The following is an 18,288-nucleotide window of genomic DNA, read 5'->3' on the forward strand; positions in this document are numbered from 1 at the left end:
AAAAAAAGAGGGGTAGTGAGGAATAGTTGGGGCTAGTGTTTAGCAAGGGTCAGTGGGAAATGTTCAGTTCTTCAGCATCTATTATATTACACAGTAGTTATGTTTGGGGTAAGTGGAGAAAAATATGAGCTTATTTTAGGGACTTAAATGTTTATTCCTCAATAACACGGTCATTGCTTTATCAAATAACAAAAGCATAACCCCAGGTTGTGGGCAGCATTGAATTCAAGAAAGAAGAGTGTGAGCCATCACTAGGAATGACTTAGGCCAGTGAAAGTAGCACCAGTGAAATTTAATTTACCTACCAAGTCTCAGACTATTTGGAAAAACAGTGTGTTAGAACACTATGTTTCATATATAATAAATAATATGTACCTAGAGATTGTAAATTAAGGAAAACATGATCTTTCCACAGATAATTCATGTCTAATCCCACTTACATAGCATTTAAATATGTTCCACGCCTTTTATATGCATTATGTTCCCTACGTGTTACATTTGGTGTTATGCTATAAATTATTAGTGAGAATTTTTCCTAAGTGCCTGGACAAATTAGAAAAAAAACTACTGATTTTTGACTTGTCATTCAGATATTATTTAGTAAACCCTATATCTTAGTAAATAAATAGTTATTTACAAAGCAATCTGTGAGGGATACAAAAAAAAATAAGACATGGTTCCTGTTCTGTGAATTTGAAGTCTAGAATTTCAATACCCAAGATACATTTTGGGGGGACTCTTAAAGCACAAACATCTAAAATCATAATATATCAAGAAGTGTGAAATTTTGCTGATATACAAAAATATGAGAAAACCTAGATATGATGTTGCTAACCTAAAAATCCTTAAAATCTAAAATCAAAACTTGGAAAGAAAGGAAAGATCAACACAAATAGCAACTGTGTGCCAATAATTCTTTACTACATTGCCTTTAACTTTACATTCTTTTTATAATATTAAGTATCTTCTCTTTCCTATATGTTGATTGGTTTCTGCTAGAGACAGAGGATTTTTTATGGTATAATATAAGAACTTGTCAACTTTATGGGAAAAGGAATTGAAACTTAATATCTTACCTAGCACATGATGTGGCCAAGACAGCCTACATTTTTTTATTTAGCAGACTTGCAATCAAGGAGTGGGGAGTGACATCAATCAAACTGTTAGCCTTGCTCCTTGATACCAATGCAGATCTGTGTGGATACTCATCACTCTACTCTCAGGAAAGCCTAAGTGTTCCCACCTAGTGTCACTATACTTAGGCTCTCCATTTATTTAGTGTTTTGTAGCCAAGCTGTCCACAATATGAAACCTATAGTTGTCATACATTTGAAAGTACTTGTCACAAGATTAGTATTCAGAATTCAGTGGATTTGTACTTTCTTAATAGCACCAGGCAAACTGGAAAAAAAGACTGCAGTTCTTTCTGGAGGTGACATCTAATATACACACCAAAACCTCCACCCTGATGTGTTCTGTCTTCATAATTCTGTGGGTAATGAGGTACTGCAGACTGCAGCCCTCTTCCGTACTCAAGTTGTAGAACTCCATCATCTACTACGGTATCTAGTTACTTCCTTCCCCATAGTAATTGTGCCTCATTTATCTTTATTGTGCCAGCATCTGGCATGGAGTATGACAAGAAGTGATTTTTCACAAATATTTATAGAATGCAATTGAATCAATAAACTTGAAAACAATGACCCAAATGCCCACAAAAGGAATTGCTTTAATTGGCCTGAGTTAACAGAAACAAGAAAAATCATAAAATCTTAAAACAACAGTAAGAGCACAAAAAGTATGGATACAGTATATATGAAACTCTCTTAGCCAACATTGACAGTTTTTAAATTTTCTTATTTACAGGAGACAATAGTCCAGATAAGAAAAAAATAGAATTTACATATTTAATATTGGCAGATTTTACTTTTGTGTTTATTCTTGTGATACTCACAAGATACCCCCCAAATTCACTATACAGAGTAACTTGTTGAATAACTACGGCACAGATCTGAATCACGATTATTCATCTACATGTTCCACTCAGTGAGTGGATAGAGCCAGCCGTCTATCACCTGCATGTCAGCCAAGCTTTGTTACCTGTATAAGCAGGATGAATGGTGACTTCAGTAAGATCTACTGGATTCCTGTTACCTGACTTCATCCTGTCACACACTGTATTTTATTGTCATTCTTATTTACCCACTACCTGAAGTTGGAGCAGTGAAACACTGTGTATATCACTTTAGCTTTTATTATTTTTATTATTTTTAACATCTTTATTGGAGTATGATTGCTTTACAATGGTGTGTTAGTTTCTGCTGTATAACAAAGTGAATCAGCTATACATATACATATATCCCTATATCTTCTCCCTCTTGCACCTCCCTCCCACCCTCCCTATCCCTCCCCTCAGAGGCAAATATAGTTTGGGTCATTGTTGATAAGATGATAAGCATTGGTTTTATAGAATCATAAAAGTCATTTTTTTGGATCGATTTCATTTTGTGGTGAAAATAAATGCGTTAGTATTGTTTGGGAAACTGGGGCTTCTCAGGAATCTTAAAACTTGTCTATAAATGCGAATGTATAAATAAATTAATTTTGAATTAAATTTAAAGTTTCTTCTTTAAAATATTTCTGAAAATTCTTCCAAAAAAATAGCCATGAAATATGAATGTCTCCATTTTTAAAAAGCACATCTAAAAGCAACAAAACAAAAAGAAAAAAAAATCCAAAGTTAAACTTTAAAACATATAAATTTTATTGAACATATTTTTGGAATAGTGGTTTAAACTCAGTAGATGACAGGTTGCTTATTTTATTTCAAAGGGAGTGAAACTAGTTTGGTTGGCTTTCAGAGCTTTTCAAATCCAGCACAAGAATTTGAAAACCTTTGTGTGTGTGTCTGCACATGTATATGTGACAGAAAGGGAAAAGGAGGCATTCTATCACAAAGAAAAATAAAATCATTAGGAAGGCACAGATTCACACAATTTAAAATGACAGAATCAGTTTACTGAGAGATTACAATTTAACATGCAATTGTAATGTGCTCACAAGTTTTCTGGGACCAAGCTTAGCTAGCCCTTTTTAAAAATCCTTAGCCTGTTCTTACTAGTGTTATACAAAATACTTAAAGGCTTTTGATTCATTTTCCTGATTAGTAAGTTAACTTTTCTTAAACGAAGCAGTAAATTCTACAATGTATATAAGCAAAAATAAAATTTCCCATGGATCTAAGAATTTGAAAAGTGAACAGCTTTATAATACAGTGGTTTTAGAAATAATGCTGTAAAAGTTAAAATTGAATGGTCTTTGCTTCAGTTGAGGCTTCACCTGATCTCTAAAATATGGGATATATCAAATTTTGGACATGGCTTAAGTATTGAAAGAATAGACTGAAGATATATTTTAATAGAGTAGTATCTGAAAGAAGATGCAAAATGTATAAGATCGATAAGTGAGTTAGGGCAAATAATGCAAGGAACAATGTTGGAAAGAGTAAAAAATCATGAGAGTAAAGGCCTACATTGCTCAAGCTTAAAGTCGTTTGCAACATTTCCTTGCCTTCAACTCACTTCAAGAATCATAAACTTGAAAGTGTCCTAATGGCTTCTGATTTTTGTGGAGTTCAAGAACAATAACCAAAAAAAAAAGCAGTGTATGATAAACCCCCTCAGAGTTTATCACAACTGAACCAGCAAAAGATTCAAACAGCTCCAGTCAGCAGCCCCTGGAGGTGCTGGAAGAGGAGTTAATGTTATGAACAAGATCAGTGCCTTGTGGTTGCACTTGAAGTATAGCTTCTGCCTTTCATTTGGGTTAAGCAAGTGACCCTAAGTTCTGAAAAAAAAAAATAACTACAGTTAGAATTAGAGACAGAGACAAAGAAGAAATATATACCAAGGCAGAGGAGAAAGAATGAGAAAATGAGAAAGAATAAGGGGTATAAAGCTGCACTGTCCTATATGGTAACCATTAGCCGTGTGAAGTTATTCAAATTTCAATTAATTAAAATTAAATAAAATTAAAAATTCACTTCCTCAGACTTGCTAGCCTCATTTCAAGTGCTCAGTATTTACACATGGTTACTCATTACCATATTGAACAGTGCAGATGGAGGGCATTTCCATTTTCTCAGAAAGTTATGGTTCAAAGGGCTAATATGGACAAAGAGGGAGAAATAAAAAGACAGCAGGGACATAATTAGAGGCTAAAATTGAGTGATAATAGAGAGAGAATGGGTTACAGTTAGAGGTAGAAGTGGGAGAGAGAATACAAAAAGATGATACAAAGAATTCCTTTTATAACTTAAAAAAAAATTAAGACAGGGTAGAATATAGGAATAATAGGTGTAGAAAAAGTATAGAAGCCCACAATTACCTGAGTGGTTTATGATTTTTAAAAAATCCATAACTATTAACAGCATACATGATATTCAGACTTTAAGAAACTAACCACCAAAAAGACCAAAATAGGGTCACTGAATTTATAGTCTACGCACCAAGATCATTTAACGGTTTTTGTTTGACTTTTTAAAGCACATACAATTAAAATTTCAGATTTGCTCATCCTTCCTCTCTTCATTTGTATATGAAATAGAAAAGCTGCCTTACTAGGTCAGGAAGTAAGTGGGTACATGTAAAGAAAAAAACAATAGATTATGAAAAAATCATAGCAAAGATAAACATTTTAAAATGTATATGTAAATTTTTACAATTTGAAGTCCTAATACTCAATTTTTTCTTCATTCTGAAAAATTGAATATGAATTTTATACAGAATATAGGTTATTAATTTTTAAATGAAAATTTTTTCAAAGATTAAGAAATTTAATGCAGAAATGAATGATAATGACCTGAATTTTATATAGGAAAAATGCACAATTTGGAAGAAAAATTCCATTACAATCCAACTAGAGAATTTATCAAATAGGAGAGTTTGAGCAAAGAACTTAAAAGGAATATCTTCATTTTTCAGAAAATATTTAGATTTAATAACAATTTTTAAAAATTTACATTTACAATTTACATATACATTTTCATATTTAGAAACATTAAATAGAAAAGATATAGAAACAGGCTTTTAAATTGCACGTGGTCAATATTTAGTGATAATATTGACTGATAATCCAAATGGAAAAATTTACCTATATGTTCTCTTTTTATCTTGTTTTGAGAGAGTAGTTTACATTTACTCTACTGAAATAATCTATAAAATAATCTTACTGAAATAATCTACTGAAATTTTCTAATTTTAAAGTCTCTGGAGAGAGGATAAAAAGAAAGAAAAACAGGATGATAATTGTCAGGTCCTTTACTTGGCAATAATAAACCATCCTTCTGTGCATATAATTAGATCAGTTTTTGTGAATGCCATATCTTACACTTTCCTCCACTATTTTGTATTTTCCACTACACAGGCCATTCACAGTCTCTACACTTTTTTGTCCAAAGAGATTTGTTGCTTTTATATTCATCATTATGGAATTTCTCCAAAGAAGACATATAGATGGCCAAAAAGTACATGAAAAGATGATCAACATCACTAATTATCAGAGAAATGTAAAATCAATGGCCATCACCAAAAAATCTACAAACAATAATTGCTGGAGAGGGTGTGGAGAAAAGGGAATCCTCCTACATTGTTGGTGGGAATGTAAGTTGGTACAACTACTATGGAGAACAGTATGGAAGTTCCTTAAAAAACTAAAAATAGAACTAATGTGTGAGCCAGCAATCCCACTCTTGGGCATATATCTGGAGAAAACCATAATTCGAAAAGATACATGCACCTCAGTGTTCGGTGCAGCACTATTTACACTAGTCAAGACAGGGAAGCAACTTAAATGTCCATTGACAGAGGAATGGATAAAGAAGATGTGGTACATGTATGCAATGGAATATTGCTCAGCTATAAAAAGGAACAAAATAATGCCATTTGCAGCAACATGGATGGACCTAGAGATTATCATACTAAGTGAAGTATGTCAGACAAAGATGAATATAATGTGATATCACTTATATAAGGAATCTAATTTTTAAAAAATGACACAAAATAACTTATTTAGAAACGGACTTACAGATATTGAAAACAGACTTATGTTTACCAAAGGGGAAAAATGGGGGGGGAATAAATCAGGAGCTTGGGATTATCATACACACACTACTAAATATAAAATAGATAACTAACAAGGACCTCCTGTATAGCACAAGGAACTCTACTCAATATTTTGTGATAACCTATATGAGAAAAGAATTTGAAAAAGAATGAACATACGTATAACTGAATCACTCTGCTGTATAACTGAAACCAACACAACACTGTAAATTAACTATACTCCAATAAAATTTTTAAAAATTACTACTAAAAAAAAATGAAGTCTCTGGGGAACTTCTAATTCTAAATCTGAAAACGTTTTCAATCCTTATATAAATCGACTGACCTTTTTGTAAAATTTTTTGCCCTCAGTTCTTATGCATTTGGAAACTTTATACCCATCATGTAGTTTTTTTGTTTGTTTGTTTTGTTTGCTTTGTTTTTTGTTTTGCAGTACGCAGGCCTCTCACTGTTGTGGCCTCTCCCATTGTGGAGCACAGGCTCCGGACGCGCAGGCTCAGCGGCCATGGCTCACGGGCGCAGCCGCTCCGCAGCACGTAGGATCTTCCCGGACCGGGGCACGGACTCGTGTCCCCAGCATCGGTAGGCGGACTCTCAACCACTGTGCCACCAGGGAAGCCCCATCATGTAGTTTTGAGACAGCTCTAGCTGCCTCCTCTCACTCTTCAAGAGTTCCTCTCCATGCTCCTTAAAGGCTAGGGTTCCCTAGCATTCCTTTTGCTAGCCACTAACTGGCTGTTTCACTCTACTTGCCCTCCTCCCCTGATGCTATTATTCACTCTAGATGTTGATTACATCTCCAAGTATACTTCATGCTTAGAATAATTCTCTAGATTCTGACATGTATCTCAACTGCTTTCTAGATTTCTCTATTTACATCAGCGATTTTAGTGGTCACCACATTTTCATCCTACATACCTGTTTTTCTTGTTCTTTCCTACCAATCCCAATTCCTCTCCTTCCCTTCCCTCTAGTTCTGTAACTGGGATCAATGCCCCTTCTTTGTGTGCCCATACACATGGAATGGCATACTTTGGGACTGCAGATAATTCCACTTCTGACATTCAACATATTGTACTGTGTCATCATCTTAAACACCTATGATACCCAGGGAGAACCATGAAGTAGAGAATGTTTTATTATATATATATATATATATATATATATATATATATATATTTAATTTCCAACCATTATGCAGTTCTTGGCATGAAAAGTTATCGAAAAAGATTTCATGAATGAATGAATGAAATCAGGATATGAAAATAAAACTAGATTTAATAAATACTTAACAATACCTCACACATTTAGTTGTTTAATATTATGACTCATTTTCCATAACCTTTTGAGGCAAGTATTATTATCTCTACATTAGTGGTGGTAGTAGGGAATAAGCCATTACAATATTAAGTAAAAGACCTAAAATTATATGGTTGAGAAATGGTAAGTCTTTCAACACACCAACGGGAATCAACTAGATAACTTTAAAAAGAAAGAAAACACAAGGTATCACAGAAAGTATACAGACTCTAAGTAAATTCAGACACATAATTTGGCTCGTAGTTTGTAGCACCCTATTGCTATAGAACGTAAAATGACAAAGCATAGAAAAATTAAAGCATTTTTTAAAATGTATTTTTATAAATAAATTAGCAAATGTTCATATATATACAAGTGATATTAAAGGTAGTAAAAACTGAACTTATCTATTCAGAGATGATATAATAAATTATTTCCTTTGGTAAGTACACATATTTTTTAAATAATAGATGATTTTTGTGATGAGTTGAATCACACAAGTATACTGAGGTTTTTAGGAGACAACTCTATAATATTTCAATGAATCACTTAGCTCCCTTCTCAGAGGTAAATTCAGTTCTGACAAAAACTATAAGATCAACCAGGATGATTTCTGATTCCTGCGCTTCAAATAGGTTTGATCATGCAGAAGAAGATTTTTTTAAACTAAATTTATGATTGAATTGAAATAGTCAAAGACTAGGTATTTATACAGAGTGGAAACAAAATACAGAAAGAAAAAGTAGATAAGGACAGCAGAGTAGCCCTATTTAATGTGGGATAAAAAAAAAGTGGTAAGTAAAAGCACAAATGACTCTATTTAACAAAGTCTAATTAAACTGTATGGAGAAAGACTTACGTTGCACCATCTTGACAAGCTTGGTTCACAGGTTTAGACTTTTAAAAAAATTAAATGAACTGACATTTGCATCATTTTGAAACTAGTAAATATTGTCTATTTCAGCCTCAGATGCCAGGAAACTCAAGTAATTTGAAATAGGATTTAGTCTTTCAGGATCATATGAAGCTGTTTAAGACCTTTGGAACAATTATAATCTCCATGGCAACAAAATATTTTGCTAATTTTTTGTTCAATGCTGCTTTCATTGTATCTAGATCATGCCCAGTACATAGCAGATGTTCAATAAAATTTGATAATGTGTTCATCCTATCATTTATTATTCAACCATAGTTTATTGAGTAAGAAATCTTACCTAAGGATGTGCTTGGGTTGCAAAGTATAAATAAGGTCAAGGAGCTTAGTGTGATGAAGCCAAAAAACAGGAAATACAACACATCTTGTTGCAACCTAGAGGAAACTGCTGAGTTTTATAGGAGTATCAAGGAATTCCTTTTCAATCTGCTTATAAGACAAGCTGGGGAGAAGCAGATTTGGGAGTTGGACGTGGAAATGTGGATGAGTGTGAAGGTAGAGGAGCAGGGGCCAGACTGCCTAGGTTTTGATCCTAACCTTGTCCTTACTACCTGGATGACCTTGGGCAAATTATTTGCTTTCCTCCCAATGACTCCTCATCTCTAGGGGATGGATACCAATCAATAATACCTTTCTAATATATTTTGCTCTTTTTTTTAGAATTAAATGATCTAATGTATGTAAAAGACATAGAAATATTCTGACACATAGTAAGCACTCAGTAAAACATTGCCGTTGCTACTTTTCCATAACATTATTCTCATGATAGAAACCAGTATATATTATACTGGCATCATGTTTTATATATTGTTTGCTGATGGTGCACGTTATATTAGGGTTAAGTACTGAGATGATGGACTATTTCTCTTTGATTAAATAAGATCATACTCTGGAAGGAAGGAATCCTGGGGGAAATAATCGAAACATAAGAATACACAAAAAGTCTCCCATATATTCAAACTGTAGCCTACTAAAAGCAAATTAAATGACAATATCAATAGATGCAATTAGAAGTATAGACTTTAAAAACTGGATCTATATTTTATCCAAATATTTTTCCAAAAAAAAGCAGTTGTTCTCATTTTATTCTTAAGACAGAGAGGCAGTAGTAGATGTTTCAGAAAAGCCCAAATGAACTTTTTGGCCAACCCAATAGAAATGACAACAACATCTGCAATCCCATTTTCTTTCTTTCACCAGGGCAAGCTATTAAAACCTCACTAGTCTCTAGTTTCTTTATGTTTAAAATGTGGCTAGTAACACTTAGTTTATCTCAGAGCATTGAGTAAGAATCAAATGAGATAAAAGACATATTTTAAATACACTTGAAAAATGATAAATTAAGGCACAGATATAATGAAAAGTGTTAAACATTTTTTCAAGGTTTCATAGATAAATACATTTTATAGGCAATAAATAAAGGATACAATTGACTAATTAATCTATATAGAAATTTTGCTGCTTGAAAAAAAAAAAGCTTTTCTACTGCCTTCAAGCTGGTTACAAACCCAAATAGCCACACCTCTCTTGCAATTGCTGCTGTATGGCAGCCACACTTTTCTTCAAAAATGGATTTTGTACGTATCCTTTATTAGTAGATCTTTTATTTTATGTCCCTGTGTGGTGACACTTTAAGAAACAAGACAGGATGTGAGTGAGAGGGGCCAATAATGTAACATTGCATTCTGGGAGGTTGATCCACCTGAGAAATACTGAATGTAGAGATAAATGCAGTCAAAACTTTAGTATCGTAAGAATGATGACAATTTTAGATTGTCAAGTAGATCAGCTGGTAGTTATGGAGAGTGCAATTAAGTAAGGGTGGGCAATACTAGTGTCACATTTCAACAGAGTCCAATAAATGGACACTAATGGACTTAAGAAAACAAACTTGAAATTTTAAGACCCATCTCTCATCTTGGATATGAGTAAATCAGAAGGTACTAAACCAGACATATTTTGAAGAAAATTTTCAGAAAGCTATGATAGTTTTGCTTTTATTTTGCTATTGTGCTTCCCTTCCCCTTGTTTATTATCAACTATTTCAAATGCACTTTAATTCAACAAAAAACCAAAAAAATAAGATTGGTTTCAACCTGCTTCACTTTTCATTAACTTTCCCTGGAACAAAATACTGGCAGCCTGGACATTGCTCCTCAACATTTCACTTCCCTGAAAACGAATGGTCCCTTTCAATTCACATAATCTCATCACTTTTTAAAGTTGGGATAGTTAAAAATATAAAGTGGTAGAATAATTGTTTCTATTCCCTTTATACAGCTATCTTCTTTGTATATTAGTTCTCTGTTAATTTATCTTTGTCTACTTTAAATTCATTTTATCAACCCATTCATCTACTTGGCACATTAATTTAAAAATTTCCAAGTTGTCTACCCTGACATTCAATTCCTTGTCAAGTACAGTTTTTTCCTCTTAATCCCCATATCTGACTGGGATCATTTTTCCTTCACTCTACAGAATTGTGTTGTAGTATAAGAATGCTGATGAAACATTACTTTTATTTTTGTTTGTTTTAAAGTATTATAAAATGTCTTAATTTTTGAAGATTACTACTTGTAGAATTTTATATTTATTGCACTGCTTTAATGATATAATTCCACTGTCTTCTGGATTCCACTGATTTTGCTGAGAAGTCAGATGTCAGTTTTACTGGTTCTTAATTTAAAATACTGTCTTTAAAAAATTGTTTTCTTGAATATTTTCCCTGTTTTTCCCAAATATTTTACTATGATGTTTATAGATGTCATTTTATTTTCATTTATACTACTTGGTGTTCACAATGCTTTATGAATCTGTGTTTTGGTATCTTTCTTCAGTTTTAGAAAATTCATGGTGAATATATCTTCAGATATTACTTCTACTCCATTTTCTTCTCTCCTTTTCCCCTATAAATCAAATTGTATGCAGGCTAAACTTTTTCACCACTTTGCACTTGTCTATAATGCTCCTTTCTGTGCTGCCTTATTCTTTCCTCTCTGTGTTTCATTTTGAATATTTTCCACTAGATAGCCTTAACTTCAGACTGGATTTGAAATAGGAAAGCCAGAAAACTTGAAGACAGGTTGAAAATAACTAGTCAAAGTGGAACAGAAAGAGAAAAAAGAGAAACAAAGAAGAATAGAGCATGGCTGATATGTGTTACATTAGCAAATGAAAAACTGGTATGTAACTAGTATCCGAGAAGGAGAGGAAAGATAGGATAAATCAGAAGAACTTTTTGAAGAAATAAAGAGTTGGGGATTTCCAGATTGATGAAAGATATTATTGTATATGTGCAAGAAATTCAGCAAAACTCCAAGCAAATAATATACAAATAAAACCACACCCAGCATGTTATAAATTAATTATTTAAAACCAAAAAAGAATAAATCTTAAGGGACAAGGCTAAAAATACTCATTACATATAGTAGAACAGCAAAACGATTGACTAATGATGTCAACATCCCATCAGGGAAAACATAAATAAATAAAAAATAAAACATAAATAAATAGAAAATAAATACTCATTTTTAGCTACAATTTTATATTCAGTAAAAATATTGCTTAAATTTTAATGGATTTTAAAGGACATTTCCAGACAAAGCCTGAAAGTATTTGCATCTAGTAAATGCACTATAATAAATGGTTAAACTAAATTCTTCAAGTGGAATGGAAAACTAACAGATAAAAAGCCAGATTTATATATGTGATGAAGACCCAGAAAAATAATATCTCTAGAGAAATAACAGAACATCATTGTTTTAGTATTTGTATTTTTATATTTAGATTTTTTAAATTGTTAAAAACCTAGTGACTCTTTAGAGTAAAATATGTTAGAGGGTTTATAATACAGAAGGAAGTAAAATATAAGATGTCCACAAATATTTAAAGGGAAGTAAATATATTTTACTGTGATATGGTTTGATGTTTTGTAAAATGATTATGAAATATCATATTATTATGTATTAATACCTCTAGCATAGCAAACTCAAAACTATATAGATAATAAGTCAATAAAGGGTACACTCACCACAAATAGGCAGAGGACAAAAACCAAAGAAATAAAAACAAAAACACTAATTTGAAAAGATACATGTACCCCAATGTTCATAGCAGCATTATTTACAATTGCCAATATATGGTAGCAGCCTAAGTGTCCATCAACAGATGAATGGATAAAGAAGATATGGTATATATATACACACAATGGAATACTACTGAGCCATAAAAATGATCAGAATTTTGTCATTTGCAGCAACATGGATGGACTTGGAGAGCATTATGCTAAGTAAAACAAGTGAGACAGAGAGACAAGTATGGTATGAGATGACTTATATGTGGAATCTAAAAGATACAACAAACTGGTGAATATTAAAAAAATAAGCAGACTCACAGATAAAGAGAATAAACTAGTGGTTACCAGTGGGAGAGGTGAAGGGTAATGTAGGGGTAGGGGAGTGGGAGGTACAAACTATTGGGTGTAAGATAGAATCAAAGAGATATTGTACAACATGGGGAATATAGCCAATATTTTGTAATAACTGTAAATGGAAAGTAACTTTTAAAAATTGTATAAAAAATTAAATTTTTTTTAAAGAGAAGGTATTGCCAGGAAAATAAGAGACAAGATTGTTAATGAAGAAGAATAAAATATTTAACCAGGAAACTTGTATAAAATTGTCAAGAGGATGAACAAAAAAAAATCAAAAACAAAAACAAATGGGATAAATTAAAACCAAATACCAAGACAGGAGTCTTAACCCAGACAAATCCATTATTAATTTTATATGTTTGAATTAAGATTCTTCATGAAAAGCCAAAGATTGTCAGACCAGATGATGAAGTAAGACCACATTATATGTTGCTTATAAGAAACACATTAAAAAAAAAAAGACATAGTGGCTGAAACTAAAATGTTGAAAATTACATACTATGAAAACACTAAGCTAAAGTAGGCTGTAGTGGCTATAATAATACCTGACAAGGTAGATTTCAAGTCAAATGTATTACCAGAGTTAAAAAGGGTATTTTATAATTAAAGGAGGATCAATTATTCAAGAAGATCTAACAATCCTAAGTGTTTACCCACTAACAGAGCTATAAGATACTTGAAGAAAATTTGACAAAGCTAAAAATAGTAGACAAATCCATAATAAATGTTAAATATTTCAATAATACTCTCTTAGTAATTGATAGAGAAAGTGTAAAAAAAATGAGTACAGATACAGATATTTGATCAGTACTATCAACCAACTTAAGTTCTGTGGACCTAATTGACCTAACTGACATCTAAAGGACAAATACAACTTACCACTGAAGCTTAAATATTCCTCTCAAGTGTACATAGTACATTAACTAAGGTAATTAATAAGATGGACCATAAAAACAACTCTAAATTAGTATAATTTAAGCAGAGTCTATTTTCTGACCCATGTTTATTCCAAGTACTCTTTATTCTTTTCTGTAGATCCCTATTTCCATTTGGTTGTTACTTTCTTTTTGTCTGAAGAACAACATTTAACATTTTTTAGTATGGATCTCCTGGAGATAATTATCTCATATTTCATGTTATAAAATATTTATTTTGCTTCCATTTTAAATGATATTTAACCAGGTATAGAATTCTACACTGGGGAGCATAGAGAAAAATGGAGCAGTAGTGGAAAAATGGAGCATAGAGAAAAATGGACCCCAAACCTAAATGCAGGGAGAGAAGAAAAGGAGGGATAGAAAGAGCTTCAGCCTGTAATGCAGCTCTGACAAAGTATTGGCCAGGATGATCAGAGCCTCAGGACAAAGATGTCCCATTAAAGGAATCACATATTAGGCAGGAATATGTATCATAGCTCAAGTACCTGAACCATGTTCAGTCATTGGCTGGGAGCAGTCTGGGAAGAGTGTGGTTTGATAAAATGTTCTGGAAGATTCTTAAGTTATGGCAATTGGAGGCTCTTAAGTAACTTTACTCTTTCCAACACAGATTATCTCTTGAAGAGAGCTCTGAGTGGAGCACTCCCCTGGCTGCCACAGAGACATCCTTATCCTGATATAGAGCATCTTTGATAAGGCTACAACAAATATCTTCCTTACGATGGAAGATCGAATACTTTCCCCTTGAGCTCAGGGACAAGACTGTCTGCTTTCTATTCAGCATTGTATCAGAAGCATATATATATATATATATATATATATATATATATACACACACACACACACACACATATATATATTTATGCCATATATATGTATTATATATTAACATAAAGGTATATTACATCTGACTTTTGAAGGATGCAGTATTCTCTCATATCTTTAAGGATAATAGTAGTATTTCTTCCCCATAAATAAATGGATTCTCTCAAGTTGTTTGGTTTGTTTTCATATTATTTTCTTTCCTGGTGATCTTGATCAATCATCTTATGTATAAGATAGGGATACTAAAAAGCGAGGTCAACTAACAGGTGTGTGGGAATACTTGACCTCTCTATCCTTACTGTAGATTGATCTTGCTGGCACTTATTGTAGAAAACACTGGCGATAATATTTTTTATTTATTTATTTTTTCATTTGCTTGGACTTCCCATATATTGTAGAGAAGATAATGTCCATCTCCTGCCTTAAGTGTGAACACCTTTGTCCCAGTTAGAATACCAAATAGCAGAAAAAGCCCTTGGGTGTTCCTTAATCCTCATGTGATCGTCTCCCAAGCTTCAACTTTTCCTCCAAGAAAGATAATTTATATTTTACACTCTAGAGTATAATTCTGAGTCTTCTCTTAAGTAGCGAAGTTACAATCTCCTGCCTGCTTGGAATGGGGGGAGGATACTTGGGTATAATTTCTTCTCAATTAGACTTTCAACCAGTCCACCTGCTGTAAAGGTCACCTTCCTTTACCTTTCAGAGTTTACTGCCACCAATGAGTATGGCTTCTGGAAGCTCTATGGGGATAGGTTTACTCCATTCTTAAATTTCCCCACTGCTAAATTAAGGTTCTGTCTTCCCAAGCTTACTGTATGTAAGCAGAAGGCACTGCTATCTCTTTAATCCTTTTAGACACTTAGGCTATATGTATGTATACATGTGTGTGCAGTTTTTCTGTCATCCCATGATCTCATGCTCTTGGGTTTTACTTTGAGGTTTTAAATCCAATAGCTTGAGTTCTCCTGGTGCTTGTGACTGATGACTGTCACTTACTATGAACTTCGTAATTTCTGATTTTGAGCTTGTGAGCTCATCTTAATCTGGCCTCTTTTGATTTTCCCCTTTATAAATCCTACATGGACCAATGAGTCCCTCCAGAGCAATATTGCATTTGATTTCTAGACTCCCTAAGATTTTCATGACACCAAGATCATTTTTTAATTGCTACTTTCTCAGCTTAGGATATCCCCATATTATGAGCATAGTGTAAATTCACGTTCAAACACATCAAATTTGCAGGGCTACTCTTTCGATTTCTTGTGAGAATTGTTGCCCCACACAGAGTTATGACAAAGGCAAGCTTAATTTTCTCTGGTGGCAGATTTAGTTAGTTCCCTTCCACTAATACTAAAGGCCTTTGACAGAATCTACTCTATAGGAATTTTGTAGGCCTGAAAGCACAGTACTCAAACCATCACTATTTCAATAATTTCACAGAACTGCTACTGTATCATCTTATTTACCTCTGTCTAGTGCTCAGTGCATTCTTCACTTCTGGCATTTAGAATCCCCCCCTTTTTTTTGCAAACTATTGCATAAATTTTTAAATCATTTTATCTATAATCTAGTTTTTCAGAATAAAAATAATTGCAATTCTATTACTGAAGTCCACCACACAATTTAAGTAATGTTATAAAGAAACCATAATTATATTTCTTAATAGTGATATGTGTTCATCAAGATAAAGAACTTACTAAATAGGACTAGGGTGTATTTCCTTTTTCAGGATCCTTTATGAAAATCTCTAAGCTTTTAGTGCTACTATATTTGTTCACATCTCAATCAATCCTTTAGACCTATATTTACATTGGTTATTGGTTTGCTGCACTAGGCAAAGATTTTCTCAGTCCTCAAAAGAAACTCTGTTTTTCTCTATCTTCTCATCTACCAGGTGGAAATATTCTAATGCATCTTAAGTTATATCTTTTTGCTTGACATTGTGCTCCCAGCTTATCCTTTAGCGGATTCTCTGTAATAAACCGAGAAACAATTTCTAGCTTTACCTACTTTCATGCACCTCCTTAGGAATTCAGCATTAGAGGTCTGGTTGATTTGTGAGGCTGTCTTTTTCAGTTGATGGTGAGGATGGCTCATAGTGACACTTTGAAGCTACTCAAGAAGCTGAATGTGACATCCATGGCAAGTCTGTGTTCACAGCAGGAGAGATCTTGTGCTCAGCTCTGCTCTATTGACCCTTCACTCAATTTGTCCTTTCATGCTATAAGCCATGATTCAGAAATAGATACTGGCTTTCTCTGTTTTTCAAGTATCTACTACTTGCCAAATAATATACACAAGACAAGTTTGCCCAGGAAGAAACTTGTATAATTTAATGACTGATTCATAACAGAAGTCACTATATTGTTAAGGGTTTTCTTCCAGGTGTATATTATAAAACACATCAGTTCATCAATTATGTTCAAGAAAGTGTGTGTGTATATATCTCCTTAGGAAATTACATATATACATATATATATATATATATATATATATATATATCATGTGTGTGCATGTTGATTTACTCCGTGAATTCATATAGTTTCATGGGTTAAATATCATCAATATTCTGACATTTAAGAATTTATATTTCAAGCCTTATTCCCTCTCCACTCATACAATCCAACTCTCTATTCAATATTTATATCCAACTGTCCAATCAGTAATGTGATAGCTCAAATTTTCTACTTTCAAAACTTACTGGCTTTATATCTCATTTTTTGTTCTATACCACTCTTCTCCATTTCAGGTGGTCCCATCATTTCTGTTGCTCAGGTGAAAAATACTGAAGTTTTCCTTGACTCTTGTTTATCATAGTACCATATCCAATCAGTCATTAACTCCTGTTTACATTTCGTCAACATATGTCTAAAATCTAAACCTTCTCAATACCCCCACTATCAGCACAAGATATTCAATTGTCTCTCACATGAATTATTGTAATAGCTTCCTAAGTGTTCTTAGTTTTACTTTTTCATGCTTCCCTCCTACTGCATATTATCAATACTTGAACCAGAGTAAAATTTTAATAAGTCAGATTATATTGCTGCTCTGCTAAAAAGTCTATGGCTCCCTATGTCTCTAGTATAAAATAATAGCTAAGAACAATCTTATTATGTTGGCAGCATTATCACAATTTTACAAATGGAGTAACTAAAGCACAAAAGGGTCATTTTCTTGACCCATACTCTCTGGCTAATAATGGTAGTATATGATTTGAGGCCAGGAAGTCTTTTTGCAGAGTCTATGCTTCCAACCATGATAATATATTATCTCTCAGTAGCAGGTATCTAAGAAGCCCTAAATGTTTGCACCCATTCTCTCCCTACTTCCCACTGACTTCTCTTACTTCATTCTCCTTTTAGTTTCCCATTTGTTCAAACTGAACTTGATATTCCCCAAAGATTCCAGGCCTAATTCTGCATCAGGCCCTCCTCCTGCACTGGCTCTTCCCTCCTACTAGAGCTTTCCTGTGCCAGAAATTCATTTGGATCACACTCTTATTACATAACTTCACTCAAATGTTACCTTCTCACTCAGACCTATCTTGCCTTTATTGAAAATTTCAACATCCCCCTCCCCTGGCCTTACACCACTATAGATTCACACAAAACCTATCACCATAGGTTTTGTCCATAAACCTGTCACCCTCTAATTAGTTGCACTTGGTTTATTTTTGTGTCATGTAGGAAAAAACAGAGAGGAAAATAAAATTACTAATTTAGGAAATAATAA

Source organism: Delphinapterus leucas, chromosome 1 (assembly GCF_059928025.1).
Source record: "Delphinapterus leucas isolate spDelLeu-1000000601 "Yukka" chromosome 1, BTC_Dleu_Yukka2, whole genome shotgun sequence".
Lineage (NCBI taxonomy): Eukaryota > Metazoa > Chordata > Mammalia > Artiodactyla > Monodontidae > Delphinapterus > Delphinapterus leucas.